The following is a 25,162-nucleotide window of genomic DNA, read 5'->3' on the forward strand; positions in this document are numbered from 1 at the left end:
GAAAAAGAGTTCGGCGAGGAAGCTGGCTGACAGAGTTATGTGTGTAGGTATGCTAACAGGTTGTCCTGCCGAGGAAATGCCCGGTTCAACGGGTGACCTTCTTCCCGAGCTCTCACAGCTGCACGAACGAGTTCGGCAGGTGATGCAGGGCGTCACCCAGGCCTTGTGGCCATCCGTCTCCATACCCGAAGGCCTTGTAGAGCTTGCAGAAAAGCTGAAGGGAGCACGTCGGCGCTTCTGATTATGGAAGATATCGGCCTGTCGTCAGGGCGCCAGGGAAGCCTGGGCAATGGTGAAGACACGGTACACGAAGGCTGACCCGAACCACATGGCCGAAGTCAGACCTGTGGGGCCTGATGAGAAGGAGATCCCTGTGAGCTTAGTGTACGACCAAGTAGAATTGGCCGCGAAGTATTCCCAACAGGACTGTAGACTAGACAGCCTATTGGATGGTATTGAAGAGGAATTCAACTAGTCAAATTGACTATGTAATTTTAAAGTGACATGTATAATGCCTTCTAGCCGGATTGTAGATCGTTTGTCGTGGCGGACCTTTTCGCTTCAACCTCGGGACCCGACAGTCCGGAGTGTATCCAAATACCCTCTCGGTTATGTAAGAACCGGGGCATGCGTGGAGACCAGGCGTAGGGGTCATTAGTGCTTTATCAGACAAGTGCCCAACTAGTTATGTTATATTACATGGGTAGTAAGAAACATCTTCCAGGGAGAACAGTTCCGTTAAGGGTTCCTTTCCCTGGGTAAGCATGCCCTAAAGTGCATGTCCGGACTGCGATAAGAAGCGCAGAAAAATCATCTGGGTGCAGATATGAATAATAAAAGTCATCTTTTGTTCACCGACTGAATATTCCCTTAAGAACGCTAGCTTTCGGCTTCACCTAGTCTGAGGTACACGTCCGGCTGACCCGACGGTAACAATCGCAGAGGTGCTCCCCTTATGCCCTAGCCGAATTAACGGGAACGTAGGGCATAAATACAAGAGCCAGGCAACCCAGCTTGGCCAAAACTTAATTCATATTGATGCATATAATGGTGAAAAAAGGTACATGCGGAAGTATAACACATGTGTTGGGCGTGAGGCCCAGGAAAATAACTTAAGCTTCTATGAAAGAAGCCCCCAGGTATGAAGAGTGCGGCTAGCGCATCTGTAATGTACTAGTGAGGCACAAGGTGACCCTTGAAGGCCTAGAGAAATAAAAGAAAGAAAGGGAAACAAGACAGATGATGCATATGCAGAAAATTGACAAAGGGAGGGGACAAACATAGAGTCCGGTGCTAAGCGTAGAATCTTCGAAGCCTGGCTGCGTTCCATGGGTTCGGCTCGAGTCGACTAGTCGATGCATCCCGTAGGCGGTATGCTCCACCGGTCAGAACTTGGTCGATAATGAAGGGACCTTCCCATTTGGGCTCGAGCTTGTTCTTTTTCTTATCTGGCAGCCGTAGAACTAGTTCGCGAACGTTATAAGTTTTGGCCCGTACTTCTCTGCTTTGGTATCTGCGAGCCTGTTGCTGGTAAAATGCGGAACGGGCTTTGGCTACATCGCGCTCTTCGTCCAAGGTGTCCAGACTGTCCTGTCGATCGAGCTCGGCTTCTCTTTCTTCGTACATGCGCACTCGAGGTGAGTCATGTCTTATGTCACAGGGCAGGACTGCCTCTGTGACGTACACCATAAAAAACGGCGTATATCCGGTACTACGATTCGGCGTGGTCCGCAGCCCCCAGAGTATGGAGTCGAGCTCCTCTACCCAGTGCGTGTCAGACTCCATTAAGGAGCTCACTAATCTGGGTTTAATGCCGCTCATTATAAGACCATTTGCTCGTTCGACTTGACCGTTGGTTTGTGGGTGATAGACTGAAGCATAATCGAGCTTGATGCCCATTTTGCTGCACCAGAGTTTTACCTCGTCGGCCGTGAAGTTCGTGCCGTTATCAGTGATGATGCTGTGGGGGACGCCGTAACGGTGTACAACCCCAGATATGAAATCTATCACCGGTCCGGATTCGGCTGTTTTAACCGGTTTAACTTCTATCCATTTGGTGAATTTATCCACCATGACCAATAAGTATTTTTTCTTGTGGGTTCCCCCTTTAAGGGGTCCAACCATGTCAAGCCCCCAACCACGAAGGGCCATGTAATGGGGATTGTTTGGAGGGCGGTGGGTGGCATGTGGCTTTGATTTCCAAAAGGCTGGCAACCGGCGCAACGTTGGACCAAGTCCTGTGCATCTGCCCGGGCCGTTGGCCAATAGAATCCTGTATGGAAGGCCTTGCTTACAAGAGCTCGGGCTGCAGCGTGATGACCGCCGAGTCCAGCGTGAATTTCTGCCAAAAGGTTCCGCCCTTCCTCTTCGGAGATGCACCTTTGAAGGACTCCGGTGGCGCTTTTTTTGTAAAATTCTCCCTCATGGACTCTGTAGGCCTTGGATCACCGCACTATGCATCGTGCCTCATTTTGGTCCTCCGGAAGTTCCTGTCTAGTTAGGTAGGCCAGGAACGGTTCTGTCCACGGGGCAATAATGGCCATTATTTCGTGGGCTGAATGTGTTATTTCGGTGGCGGAGCCTCCGATTGTGTCAGAGAGTTCGGTATCGGGTATTTTGGCTAGGTCCGGACTGTTGTTACCGGTGTCCCCTTCCCATGCTACGGATGGCTTGAAGAGCCGTTCTAGAAATATGTTGGGAGGGACTGCGTCGCGTTTTGCGCCGATGCGGGCGAGGATATCCGCCGCCTGATTGTTTTCCCGAGCCACATGATGAAATTCGAGCCCCTCGAACCGAGCTGACATTTGGGACGGCATTGCGATAAGCTGCCATTTTCGGATCCTTGGCATCGAAGTCTCCATTTATCTGGGATATCGCGAGGTTCGAATCCCCGAGCACCACTAGGCGTTGAATGCCCATGGATACTGCCATCCGGAGACCATGTAGAAGGGCCTCATATTCGTCTACGTTGTTGGAGTCTGTATACATTATCTGTAGTATGTATTGAATGACGCCAGCCACAGTTTTGGAGCCGTCGAAGTGCATGATCCAGTTTGAATATGTGCCGTACTCTTTAGGGAGTTCGGCTTCCGTCGACTCAGCGACGAAGTCAGCCAAAACTTGCGACTTAATAGCTCGTCGTGGCTTGTAAGTTATGTCGAATGGGAGGAGCTCAATGGCCCATTTGGCAATCTGGCCCGTCGCGTCGCGGTTGTTTATAATATCGTTAAGTGGTACTTCTGAGGCTACCGTTATCGAACACTCTTGAAAGCAGTGTCGCAGCTTCCGGGATGCCATAAATACCGTGTACGCTATCTTTTGATAGTGCGGGTACCGTGATTTTCATGGAGTAAGGACAGTGGACACATAGTAGACCGGCTTTTGAAGGGGGAATTTGTGTCCGTCCACTTCTCGCTCGATGACGAGCACTGCACTTACTACTTGATGAGTTGTCGCAATGTATAATAGCATTGGTTCGCCAATGTTTGGCGCGGCCAGGACTGGGTTTGTTGCCAATATGGCTTTTATTTCGTTGAGTCTGGCCGAGGCGGCATCCGTCCACTCGAAGTGTTCGGTGCGCCGGAGGAGGCGATAAAGGGGTAATGCCTTTTCTCCCAAGCGGGAGATAAAGCGGCTTAGAGCTGCCACGCATCCAGTCAATTTTTGTATTTGTTTGAGGTCTGTTGGGGTAGCCAACTGTGACAATGCTCGGATTTTGGCCGGATTAGCTTCAGTATCTCTACTGGAGACAATGAATCCCAGGAGCTTTCTGGCTGGTATGCCGAAAACGCATTTTTCCGGATTGAGCTTGATGTCATATGTTCGGAGGTTGTCGAATGTGAGCCTCAAGTCGTCTACTAGAGTTTCGACATGCTTGGTTTTAACGACCACGTCATCCACATATGCCTCCACAGTTTTGCCGATCTGGTTTGCCAGACATGTCTGAATCATGCGCTGATATGTTGCGCCGGCGTTTTTGATCCCGAAGGGCATTGTGTTGAAGCAGAATGGGCCGTATGGTGTGATGAATGCCGTTGCGGCTTGGTCTGGCTCCGCCATTTTAATTTGATGGTAGCCGGAGTATGCGTCGAGGAAACACAATGAATCATGTCATGCGGTAGCATCGATGATTTGATCGATGCGGGGGAGGGGGAAGGGATCCTTTGGGCAGGCCTGGTTAAGGTCCTTAAAATCGACGCATAAGCGCCAGGATTTGTCCTTCTTTGGTACCATCACCAGTTTTGCTAGCCAGTCCAGATGTTTTATGTCTCTGATGAATCCAGCCTCCAATAGCTTGGCTAGTTCTTCTCCCATGGCTTGTCTCTTAGGCTCGGAGAAACGTCGAAGAGCCTGCTTGACTGGCTTGAATCCTTTTAGGATATTTAGGCTATGCTCAGCCAGCCTGCGTGGGATTCCTGGCATGTCTGAAGGGTGCCAGGCAAAAATGTTCCAGTTCTCGCGTAGGAACTCTCACAGTGCGCGTCGACATCAGGGTTTAATTATGCCCCGATGGAAGCTGTTTTTGTAGGGTCCGTTGGATGGACTTGGAATTTGACTATTTCGTCCGCCGGTTTAAAGGAGGTGGACTTGGATCTTTTATTGAGTATCACCTCGTCCCTGTTCACCGTGGAGCGCAGCGTAGTTAGTCCCTCGGCCGCTAGGGCTTCGGATAGTGCCTCGAGGGCCAGTGCGGCTGTCTTGTTTTCGGCGCGGAGTGCTATGTCTGGATCACTAGCAAGAGTGATGATTCCGTTGGGCCCGGGCATTTTGAGCTTCATGTACCCGTAATGGGGTATGGCTTGGAAGATTGTAAACGCCTCCCGCCCTAGTAGAGCGTGGTATCCGCTGCTGAACGGGGCCACTTGGAATGTAATTTCTTCGGACCTGTAATTATCCGGCGTGCCGAATACCACATCTAGTGCGATTTTTCCAGCACAGCGTGCTTCCCGACTGGGGATGATTCCTCTAAAGGTTGTGCTACTTTGCTCAATGCGGCTCCAGTCTATTTCTATCTTTTGAAGAGTTTCCTCATAGATGAGGTTTAATCCGCTGCCGCCGTCCATGAGTACCTTGGTGAGTCGAAAGCCGTCCACGATTGGACTGAGGACCAGTACGGCCGGTGCTCGGGCTGTTCAGAATTTGGGTTCGTCACTGGCATTGAAGGTAATAGTCGTGTCACTCCAAGGATTTATTTCTGCTATGTGGCAGATTTCGGCCATGCTGCAGAGTGTTCGCTTGCGTCTATTATTTGACGCGAAGGTCTCAAAGACCGTTAACACCGTATTGTTGTCTACGGGATGGTGCTCTGTGGTTTTTGGGAGGAGTAGATCCTCACCACTTTTGGCCACCTGCCGGAGCATCCAACATGCTCTAAGGCTGTGCGTTGGTGTTGCATTCGCTGTACTATGAATTTTGCAGGGTCCGTTGAGCCATCCCTCCAGTACGGTTCCTTGCCCCGTAGAGGGCTTTTGCTTTTTGGTAGTTAACCCAGGTGTATTGTGATAATGCACCCTTTTATTTCGGACTGGGTTTGTATTCAGGGTCGGATTATCCCAAAATTTTATTTCGGTTTTCCAGGCGCTTTCCATCGCACAATACTTTCGTACTATGGACACCAAGTCGGTAAAGCATGCAATTTCACGGCGACTTATGGCGTTGAGGATTCCCTTGTCCGTGCAATTATTGCAAAAGAATGAAATTGCGTCTTCCTCGCGGCCGTCCTTTATCCTGTTCATGACCAGGAGGAATCTGGCCCAGTAATGGTCTACTGTTTCTTTGGACTCTTTCCTAATTTGGGATAGATTGCGTATGTTTGGTTGGGTGGGTGGAATTGAATCCGAATCCTTACCCAATCTGAGACTCAGGGGCCAAGGAGTTTCCGAACTCGAAAGTTTGGATTCTTGGATGTTTTCCGATAAATCTAGCCCGCTGCCTGATTCTAGGTTCAGGCCTTGAGTGACGTCCTCCCCTCCGAGGGTATCCGGCTTGGAGGGCTCGGGTATCCGGACATAGCTAGTCCTTAAGATAGATGAAGGGTTGCCACATTGTTCCTCCACCATTGCAACGTGATGGGTGACCTGGGGAGAGTTGATCTCTCTCAGATCGGGTTTAGGCCCAATCTGATCGTAGTCTGTAGCGACTCCCAGGGCGGCGATGCAATCCAAGAACTCGTTCAGGGAAAAGAGCTCCATTGGATCTAACTGCTCGGCGAGTTCCGAGTTGACGTGAAGATTGCTTTCGATGACCCGAGAAGTCATCATCGGCGTAGCGGCCGAACAGGCGGTCATAAGGAAACCACCTAGCCGGAGAGTTTGGCTGATAGCCAAAGCTCCCTCGGCAATAGTGTCGTCTTTAAAGACGGGATGAGACATCCTTCCTGGTGGCGACGACACAACGGAACTCTCAATGAAAGCACCAATGTCGGTGTCAAAACCGGCGGATCTCGGGTAGGGGGTCCCGAACTGTGCGTCTAGGACGGATGGTAACAGGAGGCAGGGGACACGATGTTTTACACAGTTTCGGGCCCTCTTGATGGAGGTAAAACCCTACGTCCTGCTTGATTAATATTGATGATATGGGTAGTACAAGAGCAGATATACCACGAGATCAGAGAGGCTAAACCCTAGAAGCTAGCCTATGGTATGATTGTATGTTGTAGTTACGGACTAAAACCCTTCGGTTTATATAGACACCGGAGAGGGTTAAGGTTACACAAGGTCGGTTACAAAGGAGGAAATATACATATACGTATTGCCTAGCTTGCCTTCCACGCCAAGTAGAGTCCCATCCGGACACGAGACGAAGTCTTCAATCTTGTATCTTCATAGTCCAACAGTCCGGCCAAAGGTTATAGTCCGGCTGTCCGGAGACCCCCTAATCCAGGACTCCCTCACTAGCCACCACCATAGGGAAGGGAGAAGAGATCTGGGATCACTCTCACCCACATAAGTTAGCCAAGCACAAGAACACCTCAACCTCACGAGCCTGTTCTTCCCATTGTATTGTTCATTATCAGCCCAAGAGGCAATCCAACACCACCACACTGGAGTAGGGTATTACACCACAACGGTGGCCCGAACCAGTATAAATCTTGTGTCTTTCCGTGTTGCGAGTTTGTCGAGTTCGTCCGCGAGATCTTAGCGAGTTAGGGCGTAGATCGGTGGGACGAAAAGACTTCGTGTGCACCCCAGTGTTCGAACCTTAAAGGTTTGCCGGAATCCCACATCCGACATTTGGCGCGCCAGGTAGGGGTGTGCCGTAGCTTTCCTTTCGTCAGTTCGTCGCTCCGTCGCTCCATCGTCTCCATGGCGGACGCTCGCCGTGCTCGAGCTGAGCGTCGGGCTGCCCTCACCGCCCGCGTCGCTCAGACGGCTCCCATCGGTGGGCCACCACGTCGTTCTCCGTCCCCCACCGCCAACGCTGCCACCGGCCCTGTGGGGAACGAGCAGCAAGTGTCTTCGCTGCATCCTTCGGTGCGGCAGGACGGCCGCACCGCCACCCCATCGCTGGCCCCAGCCGGCTCTTCGTCTCATGCACACCGCGCTCCCATGGAGGCGCGGGCCGCACTCATTGCCGCAAATGAGCTCCTGCGCTACCGCCTAGTCGACGACCTATACGAGGAGTGGCTTGACCGCGTCGCCGAGCTCGTTCGTGCCGCAGGGGGCTCCCCGGTGCCGTCCCTCTCTCGGCCTCACCCTCAGCCAGCCACGGGCGACGAGGCCCGAGGCGCGCCTCCACCACCCCAACCCAAAGACGGTGCCTTGGCACCAAGGCGTGCGGCCCCGCGGTGCGATCCGCCATGAGCGGTGCCCGCGCGCGAAGAGAGAAGCTGCCAAGAAATCCCACGGCCGCGAGAAGCTGCACCCGCACTTCCCGCGCTGCCTCGTCAGGACCGTGCGCCGCTTGCGGCGGCACCGTGCGGACCTTGACAAGACCAAGCTCCACCTCCAAGGTAGGCCCCAGTAACCACGGCCGGCTGCCGCGCCTTCATCCCCGAGCTGCGCAGCGTCGCCTGGCCAGGCAAGTTCAAGCCGGATCTGCCTCCTCGCTACGACAGCACCGCTGACGCCGAGTTCCTGCAGCTCTATGAGCTGAGCATCGAAGCAGCCAACGGCGACGAGAAAGTCATGGCAAACTGGTTTCCCATGGCTCTCAAGGATGGGGCCTGCACCTGGCTCCTGAACCTGCAGCACAGATCGATCTCCTCCTAGGACGAGATGCACGACCGCTTCATCGCCAACTTCCAGGGCACTCGCGACCACCCGTCGGCCGCGACCGACCTGCGCTGCATCAAGCAACAACCAGGGGAGACCCTCCAGAAGTACATCTAGTGCTTCAACAGCACCCGACTCAAGATCCCCAAGGTCACGGATGAGGCCATCATCTCCGCATTCTCCGATGGCGTCCGTGACGTCAAGATATGAAGGAAGAGCTCGCCATCCACGAGGAGCTCTGCATGTCTCAGGAGATGTTCAACCTGGCGACCAAGTGCGTGAGAGCTGAGGAGGGACGCCTTTCCCTCCTTGAGCTCCCAGCCGCAGGCACATAGGAGAAGAAAGCCAAGGCCAAGGATGTGAAGCGCAAGGAAGCGGTAGTGCTAGCTGCGGAGCCCGACACCAAATGGGGCAGATATCAGCCCGAGTGTCGGTGTCAAAACCGGCGAATCTCGGGTAGAGGGTCCCGAACTGTGCATCTAAGGCGGATGGTAACAGGAGGTAGGGGACACGATGTTTACCCAGGTTCGGGCCCTCTTGATGGAGGTAATACCCTACATCCTGCTTGATTGTTCTTGATTATATGAGTATTACAAGAGTTGATCTACCACGAGATCGTAGAGGCTAAACCCTAGAAGCTAGCCCATGGTATGATTGTATGTTGTCCTATGGACTAATCCCTCCGGTTTATATAGACACCGGAGGGGGCTAGGGTTACACAGAGTCGGTTACAAGGGAGGAGATCTACATATCTGTATTGCCAAGCTTGCCTTCTACGCCAAGGAAAGTCCCATCCGGACACGGGACGAAGTCTTCAATCTTGTATCTTCATACTCCAACAGTCTGGCTGTCCGGAGACCCCCTAATCCAGGACTCCCTCAGTAGCCCCTGAACCAGGCTTCAATGACGATGAGTCCGGCACGCAGTTTTGTCTTCGGCATTGGAAGGCGGGTTCCTCCTCCGAATACACCATAGAAGATTTTGAACCCAGGGATAGTGTCCGGCTCTGCAAAAACAATTTCCACATACCACCGTAGAGAGAATAATATTTCCACAAATCTAATCTGCTGACGCGTTTTGATAGCACGACATCATGTCATGGCCCGGTCATTATCTGAGCCATTTTTCCCAACTAGCACAGCACATATTGCGAGGCGGTTTTCTTGACATGTCTTATCGAAGCAGAGACCGTGTCCCCCTTATTATGGGATTCTCATCAATACGGACGTAGGTAACCCACTCGTGCCCGTTGATATGACTCCTCGATTTTAGGCAAGTCCAAAATGGTCGCGAGGAGGATGCTTGATATTCACCCTCTTTATAAAGAGGCCAAGGCCTGTCCTTTTTTCCTCTCGTGCTCAATCGAATCCTTCCCGCACCTCGAGTTCCAACACCCAAGGCTTAGGTCAGGTGCTTCGGATCTTCAACCATGTCCGGATCCAACCTCCAAGGTCGGTGGATGCCTTCCTCTGTCACAGAGGAGGACATCAAGAAGCTGAGAGAGGCCAGGTATCTGACCGCCGAAATCTCGCACAGGCTGCCCGCCTGAGGGCAGGTCATCCCCACTCCCGAACCCAACGAGAGTGTTGTGTTCATCTCTCACTTCCTCCGAGGGCTAGGCCTCGCTCTGGATCCCTTTGTTAGGGGGCTCATGTTCTATTATGGTCTGGATTTCCACGATCTGGCCCCGAATTCCCTCCTTCACATCTTGTCATTCATCGTCGTATGTGAGGCCTTCCTCTGCATTACCCCACACTTCGGCCTGTGGCTCAAGACCTTCAATGTGAAGCCAAAGATGATCGAGGGGCGGCACATAGAGTGCGGAGGTGCCGTAATAAGCAAAAGCGCTGATGCTCCATGGCCAGAGGGTTCCTTCCTAGAGGTGTCCAGTTTGTGGCAGCGGGAGTGGTTTTATATCACAGCTCCCCGAAGTGCCAAGTGGGTAGCCGCCCCTAGCTTTTTCTCGGGCCCCCCACCACAACTGACGTCATGGATCAGCAAGGGGCTGAACTGGGGTCCAGTAAATGATGTGCCGATGTTGCAGAGTTGCATCCGAGATCTCCTTGAGAGAGATGTCAGCCTGGTCATGGTAATGCAAGTCATGCTAGTTCGTCGAGTCCAGCCTTGCAAACGTCGACCCCTCCGTATGTGGGAATTCAAACCGGAAGGATCGCAAACTATTCAGCACTTCCTCGGCATGACGCTCGAAGAGATGTACAAATTGTTCTTTGGACCCCAAATAGAGTGCCCGGACACCACCGAGGATGCGGGTCTGAGCTGTAACCGCCTTGATACCCAAGTAAGTAATCCCATGGCCGAACACGATGTCCTTTTATTTATCATGACATCATTCTGAAAAGTCGCTCTTTGACCAAGACTGGATAACAAAGGCGAAGATGATCAGGTGTTCGCCCCCCCTTCCCGAAGGCTTGGCCAATCCAGTACTAGACAGAATGCTCGAGCCGGCGCCTTATCAGGCGCCCTCAAAGGAAGATAAAGGCGGGAATAAAGAGGCCGAAAGCGGGGGAATTAGCATCTCCGCGAAGGAGGATAACCAGGGAGAAGAATCTGACATTCCCTCTCCCCGGGGAAGGAAGAGGACCACCTCTGAAGATCCGGCAACAAAGGGTTCCAAACGGGGGAAGAAATCTTCGCCAGAGGATCCTGCCTCAGAGGGTATTCTTGCCGCACAATGTCCGCAAGGGGATCAGCCCTCTACCGAGCTGTAAGTAATCAAAAAGTACTTTAATAGTGAAAGTGTCCTACCTTACTTCTGAAGACAATAACCAAAGCTTATATCTTGTAGTTCGGATCGTAGCCCTTCTCGACAGAGTTCGTCTTCGGGGGATCTTCTTCCGGAGATGATGGAGAGCGGGAGATGATGGAGAGCGAAACACCTCCCCCTGCCACCCCGCCTCATGAGGCGGGTGATCTTGAAGTGTCATCGCGGAGGGTCTCTCCTGATCCGCCAAGGCCAGAGGGTAATCCTTTGGCTACCCAGAGTCCTCAGTATTCGGCTCCTAAAGAGAGCAACAGAAAGAGTCCGGAACGGTATAGTGTGCGGTCGGACGGACTGAAGGATCTTCTGGAGCAAGCGGCCATCTCAGAAACACATCATACGCTAATGGGTAAGGTAATTGAAAGGATTTCATCCGCTGAAAGCGGATTGCATGAAGCTTTTATGAGTCTGCTGAAAGGCTTTGAGGTACGTGAAATAGTGTATGTTTTTGACAGTACCGCACACGTTAGGTGTGCCCTATGCATATAGTAGCCCATGAGACTCTGGTTGCCGTCGAAAACGGCGGCAAACAGAGGATCATAGTCCCAGGTAATAACTAGACCGCCTTTATGTGCAGGTGGCTGAAGCTCCGGTGGCTAGCTAGACTGATGGGTTTGCCGAGCTAAAGCGGCAACTTGATGCGGCAAATGCCGACATCGTGCTTGTCAACAAGCGGCTTGACGAGGCACAGGGTAATTAATTTCTCCGGTGATCAACACATAGTAAGAGGAGCATGATGCCAGTATCTTTAATATGTTGTGACTGCAGATGGAGCTGCCACCGTGGAGACCCTTTGGGCGGAGCTTGCCCGAGCCAAGGAACAAGCAAGGAATAGCGATAAGGCCACTCTAAAGGCGATCAAAGAGCTGAGGGCCGAACGGGCTGCGCATTGCCAGAGAAAGAAAAGGATAGCCAAGATGGTCGTTGAGTTGAAAGATGTCGTTGACCATTACCAGCTTCTTGAAAAAGAAAGCCGATCGAGGGCGACGAACCTAGAGAAGGCCATGGTAGCAGCCAAGGAAGCCTGCTCGAAAATCAGAGCGACGAAGGAGGAGCTGTGTCAAGCTGCGGATATCGTGGCTAGGAAGCCCTTCTTGTTGCGGACTAAGTTCGGAGTTCCAAAGTATGCTCATCTTGATCAACTATGGAGTTCTGCGGACGCCTACGTGGATTTGGCAGCAAGTGCTGCTGATGCGGCGGAGTACTTCAAGGATCAATAAGATCGTGAAGTGGAAAAGCTGTTCTGGTCACAGTTCCATGCTCCACTGCATCCACTGCTGTTGAATGAGCGAATGGCCGAGTGGGCCGAGCTCCATAGGTTGTCCGGACTTGCCATGAGGTCTTTTGTGGATCACCTGTGGCCGGGAGGGCCAAGGCCGAATACTTACTTTAGTTTAGTGCTACAATTCCTTGGTGCTGTGCCGCACATCGATGCTATGAAGAGGTCGGCGTGCATAGAGGGTGCGCGGATGGCCTTTACCCGTGTCAAGACATACTGGGCAGAGATGGAGGCCACCACTATTGCAACACAGGGTTCGGTCGTGGGCTGAGTGGCTGTCGAGCACTACTTTGAAGAAGTCCTTGAAGGCGCTCGTTCGATAGAGGCTCAGTGCTCAAAGAATATTATGTTCTAGTGACATGCACTCCCATTGTAAAAACAATGTTTTATTTGAGTTATCAAGGCTGTGTTTATACTTTTGCCTGAAAGTATTATGATGCCTCATGTGCGGCCGTTTATGTATATATGTAGATAACCTGAAAGTTTGCAGTCGTCGGCTTCCGCCCCCACGCATATAATGCGGGGGTGTTCGCAAAAAATGTGTATTCACACTTGATCTAGCGTCTTGGTCCTTGAAGGAGGTGGTAGCACAGCGAACGAGGCAATCGGACTATATTGCTTTAACACTTTCACTTGCCATAGGAGTTTGACGATGGGGCTACTATATAGCCCCTGGTACTTCTGCGCTCGTCCGAATACGGGGCTCATACGTACATGACCGGGAAACGGCCCTTCGTTAATGCACAGGAATCCCGAAAATTACGCTAAGTCATCGAGTGGTTGACCAGTCTCGCGCTTTATCATGACCGTCAGTTTTTGGCTTTCTCCACTGAGGTGCTCATCCGGATGAACCAGGGCACAATCGTAGTAGTTCTCCCAGTGCTACCTTAGCTGATATAGCGGAATGTAAGGTACCAAAACATGGGAGCCGGGCAAACCCAACATTTGACCAAAGACATGATTCGGAGCTGATGCATATAAGGCCAAACTCGCGACGCCGAACACTCCCTAAGGTATTTGGTTTTTATAAAATATGCTGGGCTGAACAATGCCCTTAATAATAAACCCCGAGTGTCCAGGTACGTGCAATATCCTGACGTGGCCACATGCCAATAACGTCAGCATCCTTATCAGTTGTATTGAGTATCCGGAGGATGTGAACAACAAGAGACGGTAAAAAAGGTTTATGCATGGTCTTAATCTGAAAAGAAACCTTTGAACGGGTCCCTGCTGCACGTCTGCGCCTGTGTCTCCATTGTGCCATGTCCAGGACGGGTGTAGCACGATTGTCATCTGTAAAAGAGAAGAACTTAGGTGAAAGTTGCCGTGCCAGAAAATTGGTTATTATCAATAAACCATTAAAATTCAAGATAAGTCAAGTTGAGCCGGACTAGCCCTGATTACACGCGGGAAGCCCCTGGTACCGTCTAGGAGGGTTTGACCATCAAACCAATCTCATGTATATGTAATGGTGCACCGGACTTGTCTAACCGTGTTTGTGGTCTTGACGACCTGTCATTTTTTCCGGTTGGTGAGGAGGTCTAGTGCTCGACTATTAAAGCCCCCGCACATTCTTCTGCGCGTAGAGAACGCTCAGTATTTCCGCTGACTGTGACGGTGCCACGTGGACCGGGCATCTTAAGCTTGAGACAAGCGTAATGCGGTATTGCATTAAAACGAGCGAAAGCCGTTCTTCCGAGTAGTGCTTGATAGCCACTTCGGAATGGAGCGATGTAGAAAGTTAAACTTTCGCTTCGGAAGTTGTCGGGAGAACCGAATACAACCTCTAGTAATAGAGAGCCCGTACAGCGGGCCTCTAGGCCTGGTATTACTCCCTTGAAGGTAGTATTACTGTGGCTTATTTTTGTCGGGTCTATCCCCATTTTGCGGACTGTGTCCTGATATATCAGATTTATACCACTGCCGCCGTCCATGAGGACTTGTGTGAGGTGGTATCCGTTTATTATTGGGTCTAACACCTAGGCAGCCAATCCTTCGTGCCGGATGCTTGTCGTGTGATCCCCGTGATCAAAGGTGATCGGGCAGGCCAACTAGGGGTTGAACCTAGGGGTGACGGGCTCTATGGCGCGTGTGTCTCGGAGTGCATGTTTACTTCTCCTCTTCTTCACATGGATCATGTTTACTGTTTTGACCTCTGGTGGGAATTTTTTCTGTCCTCCAGTGCTTTGCTGGCGAGGTTCGTCCTCGTCTTCGCTTGGTGTCTCCCCCCATTGTGGTCGGCGTTTAGCTTACCGGCCTGCTTGAAGACCCATCATTCCCTGTGGGTGTGATTTGCAGGTTTATCGGGGGTGCCATGAATCTGACATAGTTTGTCAAGAATCCTATTTTGGCCAGACGGTCCATCTCTGCTGCCTTTCAAAGGATTTTTCCCCTGACCTGGCCGAGAGCCCCTGAATCCGGCGTTTACCGATGTATTATCTGGGCTATCTTCTTTATTTAGACGCTTGTTTTTATTGCATCATGGTTTTCCATTGCCATCCCTGACTTCAGATGTGCTTGAGTCGCTGGTGCTACTACGGGCTAACCAGCTATCTTCGCCCGCGCAAAAGTGGGTCATGAGGCTTGTCAGGGCTGCCATTATTCTCGGTTTTTCTTGGCCGAGGTGTCTGGTGAGCCATTTGTCTCGGATGCTGTGTTTGAAAGCTGCTAGGGCTTTGGCGTCCGGACCATTGACGATTTGGTTCTTCTTAGTGATAAACCTGTTCCAAAGCTTTCGGGCGGACTCTCCGGGCTGTTGAATTATATGGCTTAAATCGTCTGCATCCGGAGGTCGGACATCGGTCCCTTGAAAATTAGCCCGAAAAGTGTCTTTGAGCTCCTCCCAACTTCCAATTGAGTTTTTGGGGAGGCTTTTCATCCAGTGCCGAGCTGGTCCTTTAAGCTTGAGGGGCAAGTATTTGATGGCATGGAGATCATCTCCGCGAGCCATATGGATATGGAGGATAAAGTCCTCAATCCATACCCTAGGGTCTGTGGTCCCGTCGTACGCCTCTATGTTCACTGGTTTGAATCCTTCTGGGAATTCGTGGTCCAGCACCTCATCGGTGAAACATAGGGGGTGTGCGGCACCCCTGTATTTGGATGAACCATGGCGTTTGAACGGTAGTAGGATTCGGTTTATATTTTGTGCCGGAGCACGCTTCCTAGATCCATAGATGGAGCTGGTCGTACCGGATTTTTGGCGCAAGTCCTCACGTAGATCGTGTGTTGACTTATGTGTGACCTTGTTAGCCGCTCTATCGCGGTCACAAGGTGGTTGATCCGGCCGGTTGGCTATTTCATTTTTCGGCTGTGTGGGCTCTAAGGCCTCATCGTCGAATTCAGGTAATAGCTTGCGCTTTGGGTAGCTCTTTGTGTGGTAACTTCCACCATACTTTTCTTCGTTGTCGAGCACTTTGTTCCACCTACTGTTGAGTGTATTTTGTGTGGCCTTAAGCCTTTGCTTCTTCTTCTTTAGACTCATCATTGTGGCAATAAGCTTTCTGCAGAGGTTTTCTTGCTCCAAGTGTGTTTCCGGGATGATGTGTGCATCTTCGTCCGGACTGTTTTCTTCCCTAGAGGGGGTTTGATGAGGTTTATCCTCAGCGTCGCCGTGTTCATACGTCGGATTCGTACTATGTTCGCCGTTTGCATCTTCATCGTGCTCTGCCACCGGGGCAATGTGGTCTACGTTTCCTCTGGAGTCGACTGGAGTGTTATTTTCTCTTGCGCTGTTATCGCTGTTTTTGCTATTGCGGGACTTAGAGCGGCGCCGCTGACGTCGGCGCTTGGGTTGCTTCTTGGAGGGGCCATCCTCCGCTGTCTCTTCGCCATTGGCTTCTTTGGGTGTATCCACCATGTATATGTCATGTGATGAAGTGGCTGTCCAGCGCCCTGTGGGAACTAGTTCCTATTCATCTCCTGCATCTTTGTCCATGCCGTCGATGTCTTCAGAGTCGAAGTTGAGCATGTCGGTTAAGTCATCGATAGTGGCTACTAAGTGGGTGGTGGGTGGGCAGCGAATTTCTTCGTCGTCCGCATCCCATTCTAGCCGGACATAGTTTGGCCAAGGTTCTCCTGACAAGGAGAGAGACCTTAATGAATTTAGCACATCGCCGAAAGGCGAGTGCTGAAAGATATCCGCGGAGGTGAACTCCATGATTGGCACCCGGTCGGATTTGATAGGCACGAATGCAGGCGGCTCGGAGTCCGTTGCCGGAGACGAGTCCAGTGGTTCGGCGACACGGCTCTCTTAAGGGGCGAAGTCAGTATCCGGCTCCATCGCCCCTGAGAGTGCGGCCTCCATGGCGGGGTCTATCCCTCCGTCCTACGATGGCGCAATTTGCTCCGGATTGAAGGCCGGAGTGATTGCATATGCAACCTCCCGAACACTATCCGACGACAGAGTTACGTCATGCTCGTCGTGATTGTGCGGCGCACCTGACATGGGCTCGAAGCCGTTGAAGATCAAGTCTCCGCGAATGTCGGCAGTGTACTTTAAGTTTCCGAACCTGACCTGATGGCCAGGGGCATAGCTCTTGATCTGCTCCAGATGGCCAAGCGAATTGGCCCGCAGTGCGAAGCCGCCGAATACAAAGATCTGTCTGGGGAGGAAAACCTCACCCTGGACCGCATCGTTACCGATGATCGAAGGAGCCCTCAAGCCTTATGGTGGAGGCACAGTGGAACTCTCAATGAAGGAACCAATGTCGGTGTCAAAACCGGCGGATCTCGGGTAGGGGGTCCCGAACTGTGCGTCTTAGGCGGATGGTAACAGGAGGCAGGGGACACGATGTTTACCCAGGTTCGGGCCCTTTTGATGGAGGTAATACCCTACGTCCTGCTTGATTGTTCTTGATGATATGAGTATTACAAGAGTTGATCTACCACGAGATCGTAGAGGCTAAACCCTAGAAGCTAGCCTACGGTATGATTGTATGTTGTCCTACGGACTAAACCCTCCGGTTTATATAGACACCGGAGGGGGCTAGGGTTACACAGAGTCGGTTACAAGGGAGGAGATCTACATATCTGTATTGCCAAGCTTGCCTTCTATGCCAAGGAAAGTCCCATCCGGACACGGGACGAAGTCTTCAATCTTCTATCTTCATAGTCCAACAGTCTGGCCAAAGGATATAGTCCGGCTGTCCGGAGACCCCCTAATCCAGGACTCCCTCACCGAGTCATCCAAGAACAGCCGACCGTTCTGCGCCTTCCACAACCTGAACACCCACAACACCATTGACTGCCAAGAGCTCCGATCCCTACGCGAGGGACGCTACGGTCGACGCCCCGAGCGCAGCGACCGGGGCTATGGCCATGGTGGAGGACGAGGAAGCAAACGCTGGGATGACCGTGGCCCGCTCCAGGAATGGCGCGACAGGCCTCGTGAGGACCGCTAGCAGGACCATCCTCGCGATGGGCCCTGGAGGGACCAGCCTCGTGAGGATCGCCCCCAAGGCAAAGCCGGTCTTCCTCCACTGCTGCCAAGAAGGAACGACGACCATCATCAGGACGAGGGGGCCGGGGGCTTCCAGGAGCCACGTGCAATCGCCTGCATCCTGGGCGGCGCCCAGGCCCCAGCCTCTCAGCGCATCTTTAAATGGTTCGCTCGCGAGGTGAACGCGGTGCTCCCCAAGCTTGAGGTCGCGCGCCCGCTCAAGTGGTCCTAGTGCGCCATCACTTTTGACTCGGCAGATCAGCTCAAATGCGCGGGCACCACTGGCGTCCTGCCGATGTTGTGTTCCCCAGTCATCAGCAATGTGTAGGTTACCAAGACCTCATTGACGGCGGAGCTGGGCTCAACGTCCTGTCCGTCGACACCTTCGACAACCTCCAAGTGCCATATGAGCAGCTCCAGCCTACCAAACCTTTCTCAGAAGTGACCGACGGCTCCACCACACCGATAGGGCAGGTCCGCCTGCCTGTCACCTTCGGTACACGCGACAACTATCGCACCGAGCTCATCGACTTCGACGTCACACACATCCGCCTGCCGTACAACGCCATCCTCGGGTATCCAGCTCTGGCAAAGTTCATGGCGGTCACCCACCATGGCTACAACGTCCTCAAGATGCCTGGAAGTGGCGGGGTCATCACGGTCCCATGTGAAGAAAGGGATGCGGTGTGCTCCCTCGAGCGCGCCTTCCAAGCTGCAGCAATCGACGACCCCGACAACAGAAGTGAGGGCCCTCTGGAGGCCATCCCCAAGAAGAAGAAGCTGCGCCGTGCAGGACCTCAGGAGGATGGCGTCGCGGCAGGAGCCTCGTCAGTATCAGCATCCGTCCCAGGGGCGCCTCCCTCCATCGCATAGGAAGGCGCGCCTAGCACCCTCCTCGGGCAGGGCTCGGGGGCTCTCTTCTGGAGGGCCTCAGGCCTTGCCAACCCCACAAGGGAGGTGCTTGGGTGCCACTTGGAGGCGTGCCACGCGGTACGTTTTCCTCAGGAGGACGCAGGGCAAGGGGTGCCCACCGCTTAGGAGTTCATCGCCAAGACCACATAGGAACTGCAAGATGCAAGAGCCATGCGCGGCGACAGCCGCTCACAGGGCGCGGCTCACCACCCAGGCGAGGGTGCTGAGCTGCATGTCTGCATCGACGTCCCAGGGCTTAGCAGAGCCGCGTCTCAGGAGCGCTTCTGGCCTTCGCGTGCGGGCCATTGCAAGGGCCCACCACACAGCTACGTTCGCATGCCCCTCGGCTTGCCGGGCGTGGCGTCAGCCTATCAGCGCACCGTGTGGCGTGACCTGGTGGCTCAAGAGGCCAGGCACCACGTCGTCCTGGAGGGAATGGAGACGGTCTTCGGGAAGCCTCCTGAGCCCCCAGAGCCTCCCGAGGCTCAGGGCTCCGGTGGCTCATGAGGAGTCCTTTCTCCGACGCACGCCTTCAGCTGCACCAACTCTACTTCGTCTACAGAACCAAGTGACATCTTCCAAGCTCGTTAAGCTGGGAGTGCCCCTTGGGCTGCATTATTCCCAGGCCGTGTGGGTCCGTCCCTACGGCATGTATCCCATTTGCTTATGCCTTTAGCTTACCTTGCTGGGGGTGCCCCTCGGGCTGCATCATCCCCAAGCCGCTCGGGACGGACCCAATGGCATGTATCTTCCTACATTTACCCAAGCTGATTTGCCTTCCCTGCTTAACCTGCCTACGGTTATCACCTGCACGATCATCGCCTCCCACGGGGCCTCCTCACAAGCACGACGCTGGTGCATGGGTCCGTCCCTGCCACGTCGACAAATCTGAGCGGTCGAGCTCTGGCTCGCGGCACGCCCCGCGCACGTCACCTCACCAGGCCCTCAGTGCCTTCACTTCATCCGGACCAACCAGCGGCAGGCTGACGGCTGTAACGGCAAACCATGTTCTTCTTGTGCTTGTTCACAGGGACCACGCGGGGAGGATAGCAGGCGGCACCGCGAGTCTCCTTTTCTCTCGTGCAATTCGCTTGCGCGTTAAAAGGGGGGCTCCCAACGATCGCGACTCAGGAGCTCTTACTGGCTCTCCAGCCCTCACCCCCTGGCCTTGACCATGGCATCGCGACCTGGCATACCAGCGGCGGCTGAGCTCGCTCGAGGGCCGGGACCTGAGGACGCAGAGCACTAAGGAGAGCATGGGAGGAGGGAAACTTGTATGGGCCGGCCTGGCTATGCCACACGAGTTGGCACGCAGCCCCAGGGCAACATCAGGAATCGCCACAAAGTTCACAAGATAAGTCTCGCCCTCGGATCAGCTAAATGTCTAGGGCCTTATGGATACTCATGCCTTGCCGCAATCCTGTTGCAGCCATGTCAACTCCCTTTCTTCTCTTACCATAGCCGCTTGAGCGCTAAGGGGGACCTCCTGAGCATCGCGCCTTAGGGGCTCTTACTGGACCTCGGGCCGCACACCTCCTGGCCTTGACCACGGCACGCGACCTGGCATACCAGCGATAGCTGTAGCCTGCCTGGGGACCGGGACCTGTCGGCGTAGAGCAACAAGCTATCGCAAGGAAAGAAAGGGGGGACCGAGCCTTAACGGGACGCGCGTTCATCAAATCTTCATAACAGGGAAGATAAGCACAAAAGACATTACATACCCTTACATGCCCCCACGGGGCGCTTCATGATTCTTCGCAGGAAATGAAAGCTAAAACTAAGGAGGACCCTATCTACACCCCCCCGTGGCGGACACCATCATCAACAGTGGGCCACGGGAGGCCGGCGCCAACCCCATCCAGATCAGCGGCGGCAACGGCGGGACGCGGCACCACTGCTCCGAGCGCGGCGAGGGCTCGGGGCACGTAGCTGTCGTCGCTCGTCTCCGGAGTCTCGTAGAGCTCAGGAGAGCTTCTGGACTCCCAAGGGCTGCTGCTACTGGAGTGGTCGCGAGCGGAGCGCGCATCAGCCTCGCGCTCCTCTCCGGAGCAGCACTCCAGGCGGCAGCCCTCAGCATCGAAGACCTTGAAGAAGAGCGTGGAGACGCCATCATATTCAAGATGGATCGCGAGGGTGCCCCTCGCGTGGCAGACCCGTGCGATCTCACCCCAGCCGCGAGTCATGAAGATCTTGCCGGTTGGGACCGCTTCGATCTCCACTCCCGTCACCGGAGCACCGCAGTCAGCGTGCTGCAACCAGAGCTCGAGAGGCCCCCTCCGTGGCATCACGTCGGAGAAGAACCGCGGGAAGCGGATCCAAGAGCTTGGGGGCATCGGCGCCCACAGCACTAGCTCGCGCGAGGAGTCCGCGGCGTGGATTCCTAGGGCGACGGCGTGTGTCGCCGCGGCGCGGAGACTCCGGGCGCAGTGCCGGCGGCGCTGCTCGTCGTTCCGCCTTCCCGAGTCCTCGGCTTGGGCATACAACGGTAGCGGATACCCTGGGGGAGGCCGCTCACACCAAGGCCTCATCACCACCTGCATCGCCGCTTCTTAACGCCGATGGATCGACCTCTTCTTCGACGGAAGTTGCTCCGGGACATCTCGGGGGGCCTTCCCCTTTTCTTCTGCGGAGAACCTTCTGATAGGCACCATTGGAGCTAGCAACGAAGCGAGGGAAAAGAAGTTAGCAGTGGAGCGAGGAGGAAGAAGCAAGCGAGCAAGGAAGAGATGGGCAACGGGGGCTCTGCCCCCTCCCCATTTATAGCAAGAGAAGGCCAATCGACACCTCCCACGATCGCAGGTAATGATGGTTTTCCTTGCATGTCGCAGGGACTCGTCAAGTCATGCAGTTGCCGAGGCAGCATGGGGAAATGGAGACGCCCACGTCCAATTAAACCGCCACGCGTCAACCGAGGCCGCAAGCTTTTGGGGCCCGCGGTGCTCCGTACTTGGCCCTTGGCTTCGCCGCGAAGCCAATCCCGAGAACCTTGGGCCCAGGGGCTACTGTCGGCGTCCTGGGAACAGGGGTCCCCAGGCTTGCCTGCCTGCGGCCCGCTGCGTGGCCAAGCCAGCAGGCCATACGGCCCACCTTCATCAATAGGGCACCCAAGACCCTCGCGAGGGGCCAAGCCTTGCGAGGCGGATGACACAAGACCTCCTCTGGAGCGGCCTAGTCAGGCAGGCTCATGAGGAGCGGAGATATCAAGGCGAGGCGAACCTCACGAGGCTCTCATGACGTGAGCCATGACGATCGACACCAGGCGGGCGCTAGCGCGCACATCGTCCTTGTTTCCTCTTTGGTGCTAAGGGAACCAGCGCAGGCGAGGAGTACTGAGGCATCAGGCAAAGGTTGCCATTTTGGTGCAACAAGACCAAGACCAGAAGGACGGCAAGACGGAGGTCATCGTGGTCAGCACCAGAGCCTTTGGCAGGCGAAAACCACTTTTGTTAGGATAGCTTGTACTAGCTGTCCCCCTTCAAATTTGCCCGCCATTGTTGGCTCCCTTCCCGCTCAAGATTTGGGAAGAGGACCAGGGCCTCTATAAGTAGGACTAGCCACCATCATAGGCAAGGGAGAAGAGATCTGAGATCACTCTCACCCACACAAGTTAGCCAAGCACAAGAACACCTCAACCTCAGGAGGCTGTTCTTCCCATTGTATTGTTCATTATCAGCCCAAGAGGCAATCCACCAACACCACACTGGAGTAGGGTATTACACCACAACGGTGGCCTGAACCAGTATAAATCTTGTGTCTTTCCGTGTTGCGAGTTCTTCGAGTTCGTCCGTGAGATCTTAGCGAGTTAGGGCGTAGATCAGTGGGAGGAAAAGACTTCGCGCGCACCCTAGTGTTCGAACCTTATGGGTTTGCCGGAACCCCACATCCGACAGAAACTAGTGGTCTTGTTAACCATCAACACTTGATGCTCCTTCTTGATTTCTACCTCCGCAGCCTTGAGCATTGCGAAGAGCTCAGAAATCGTCTTGTTCATCCCTTGCATATTATAGTTCATCACGAAGCCTTTATAGCTTGGTGGCAGTGATTGAAGAACTCTGTCAATGACACTATCATCCAGGAGATTAACTCCGAGCTGAGTCAAGTGGTTATGGTACCCAGACATTCTGAGTATGTGTTCACTGACAGAACTGTTCTCCTCCATCTTGCAGCTATAGAACTTGTTGGAGACTTCATATCTCTCAACTCGGGCATTTGCTTGAAATATTAACTTTAACTCCTGGAACATCTCATATGCTCCATGACGTTCGAAACGTCTTTGATGTCCCGATTCTAAGCCGTAAAGCATGGCAAACTGAACTATTGAGTAGTCATCAGATTTAGCTTGCCAAACGTTCATAACGTCCGGAGTTGCTCCTGCAATAGGCCTTGCACCTAGCGGTGCATCAAGGACGTAATTCTTCTGTGCGGCAATGAGGATAATCCTCAAGTTACGGACCCAGTTTGTGTAGTTACTACCATCATCTTTCAACTTAGCTTTCTCTAGGAACGCATTAAAATTCAAGGGAACGGTAGCACGGGCCATTGATCTACAACATAGATATGCAAAAACTATCAGGACTAAGTTCATGATAAATTGAAGTTCAATTATTAATATTACTAAAGAAATCCCACTTAGATAGAAATCCCTCGAGTCATCTTAACCCGAGTATTCCGCACGTGCAAAACTGTCTTACACTTGTTGTATGTGAACGTAGAGCTTATCACACTCGATTATCACGTGGTTTCTCGGCATGACGAACTGTCGCAACTGTGCATACTCAGGGAGAACACTTATACCATGAAATTTAGTGAGGGATCATCTTATAATACTGCTGCCATACTAAGCAAAATAAGATGCATAAAAGATAAACATCACATGCAATCAAAATATGTGACATGATATGGCCATCATCATCTTGTGCCTTTGATTTCCAGCTCCAAAGCACCATCATGATCTCCATCGTCACCGTCTTGACACCTTGATCTCCATTGTAGCGTCGTTGTCGTCTCGCCAACTATTGCTTCTACAACTATCGCTAACGCATAGTGATAAAGTAAAGCAATTACATGGCGATTGCATTTCATACAATAAAGCGACAACCATAAGGCTCCTGCCAGTTGCCGATAACTTTTACAAAACATGATCATATCATACAATAACGTATATCACATCATGTCTTGACCATATCACATCACAACATGCCCTTCAAAAACAAGTTACACGTTCTCTTCTTTGTTGTTGCAAGTTTTACGTGGCTGCTACGGGCTTCTAGTAAGAACCGTTATTACCTACGCATCAAAACCCCAATGATTTTTCATCAAATATGTTGTTTTAACCTTCAACAAGTACCGTCCGTAGTCAAATTCGATTCAACTAAAGTTGGAGAAACAGACACCCGCCAGCCACCTTTATGCAAAACAAGTTGCATGTTTATTGGTGGAACCGGTCTCATGAACGTGGTCATGTAAGGTTGGTTTGGGCCGCTTCATCCAAAAATACCGTCGAATCAAAATAAGGCATTGGTGGTAAGCAATATGACTATGATCGCCCACAACTCTTTGTGTTCTACTCGTGCATATCTTCTACGCATAGACCTGGCTCGGATGCCACTGTTGGGGAACGTAGCATGCAATTTCAAAAAAGTTCCTACGATCACGCAAGATCTATCTAGGAGATGCATATCAACGACAGGGGGAGAGTGTGTCCACGTACCCTCATAGACCGAAAGCGGAAGCGTTAGGTTAACGCAGTTGATGTAGTCGAACATCTTCGCGATCCAACCGATCAAGTACCGAATGCATGACACCTCCGAGTTCAGCACACGTTCAACTCGATGACGTCCCTCGAAATCTTGATCCTGCAAAGTGTCGAGGGAGATTTTCGTCAGCACGTCGGCTGGTCATGGTGATGGTGATGTGATCCACGCAGGACTTCGCCTAAGCACTACGACAATATGACCGGAGGAGTAAACTGTGGAGGGGGCCCACACACGGCTAAGAGAACAATTGATGTGTTTTGGGGTGCCCCCTACCCTTGTATATAAAGAAGGAGAGCGAGGAGGCTGTCCCAAGGGGGCACGCCAAGTGGGGGGAACCCGACAAGGACTCCTAGTCCTAGTCGGCCCCCTTCCTTTCTTTCGGAGGGGGAAAAGGGAAGGAAAGGGAGAGGGAGAGGGAGAAGGAAAGGGGGTCGCACCCCCTCCCCTTATCCAATTCGGACTTCCCATGGGGGGACCACCCCTTGTGGGATCCCCTCTCTCTGCCCCTATGGCCCATGTTGGCCCATTACTTTCTCGAGGGGGGGTGAGGGAGTCCTGGATTAGGGGGTCTCCGGACAGCCGGACTATATCCTTTGGCCGGACTGTTGGACTATGAAGATACAAGATTGAAGACTTCGTCTCATGTCCGGATGTGACTTTCCTTGGCGTAGAAGGCAAGTACGGATACGTAGATCTCCTCCCTTGTAACCGACTCTGTGTAACCCTAGCCCACTCCGGTGTCTATATAAACCGGAGGGTTTAGTCCGTAGGACAACATACAAT

Source organism: Triticum urartu, chromosome 3, assembly GCF_003073215.2.
Source record: "Triticum urartu cultivar G1812 chromosome 3, Tu2.1, whole genome shotgun sequence".
NCBI lineage: Eukaryota > Viridiplantae > Streptophyta > Magnoliopsida > Poales > Poaceae > Triticum > Triticum urartu.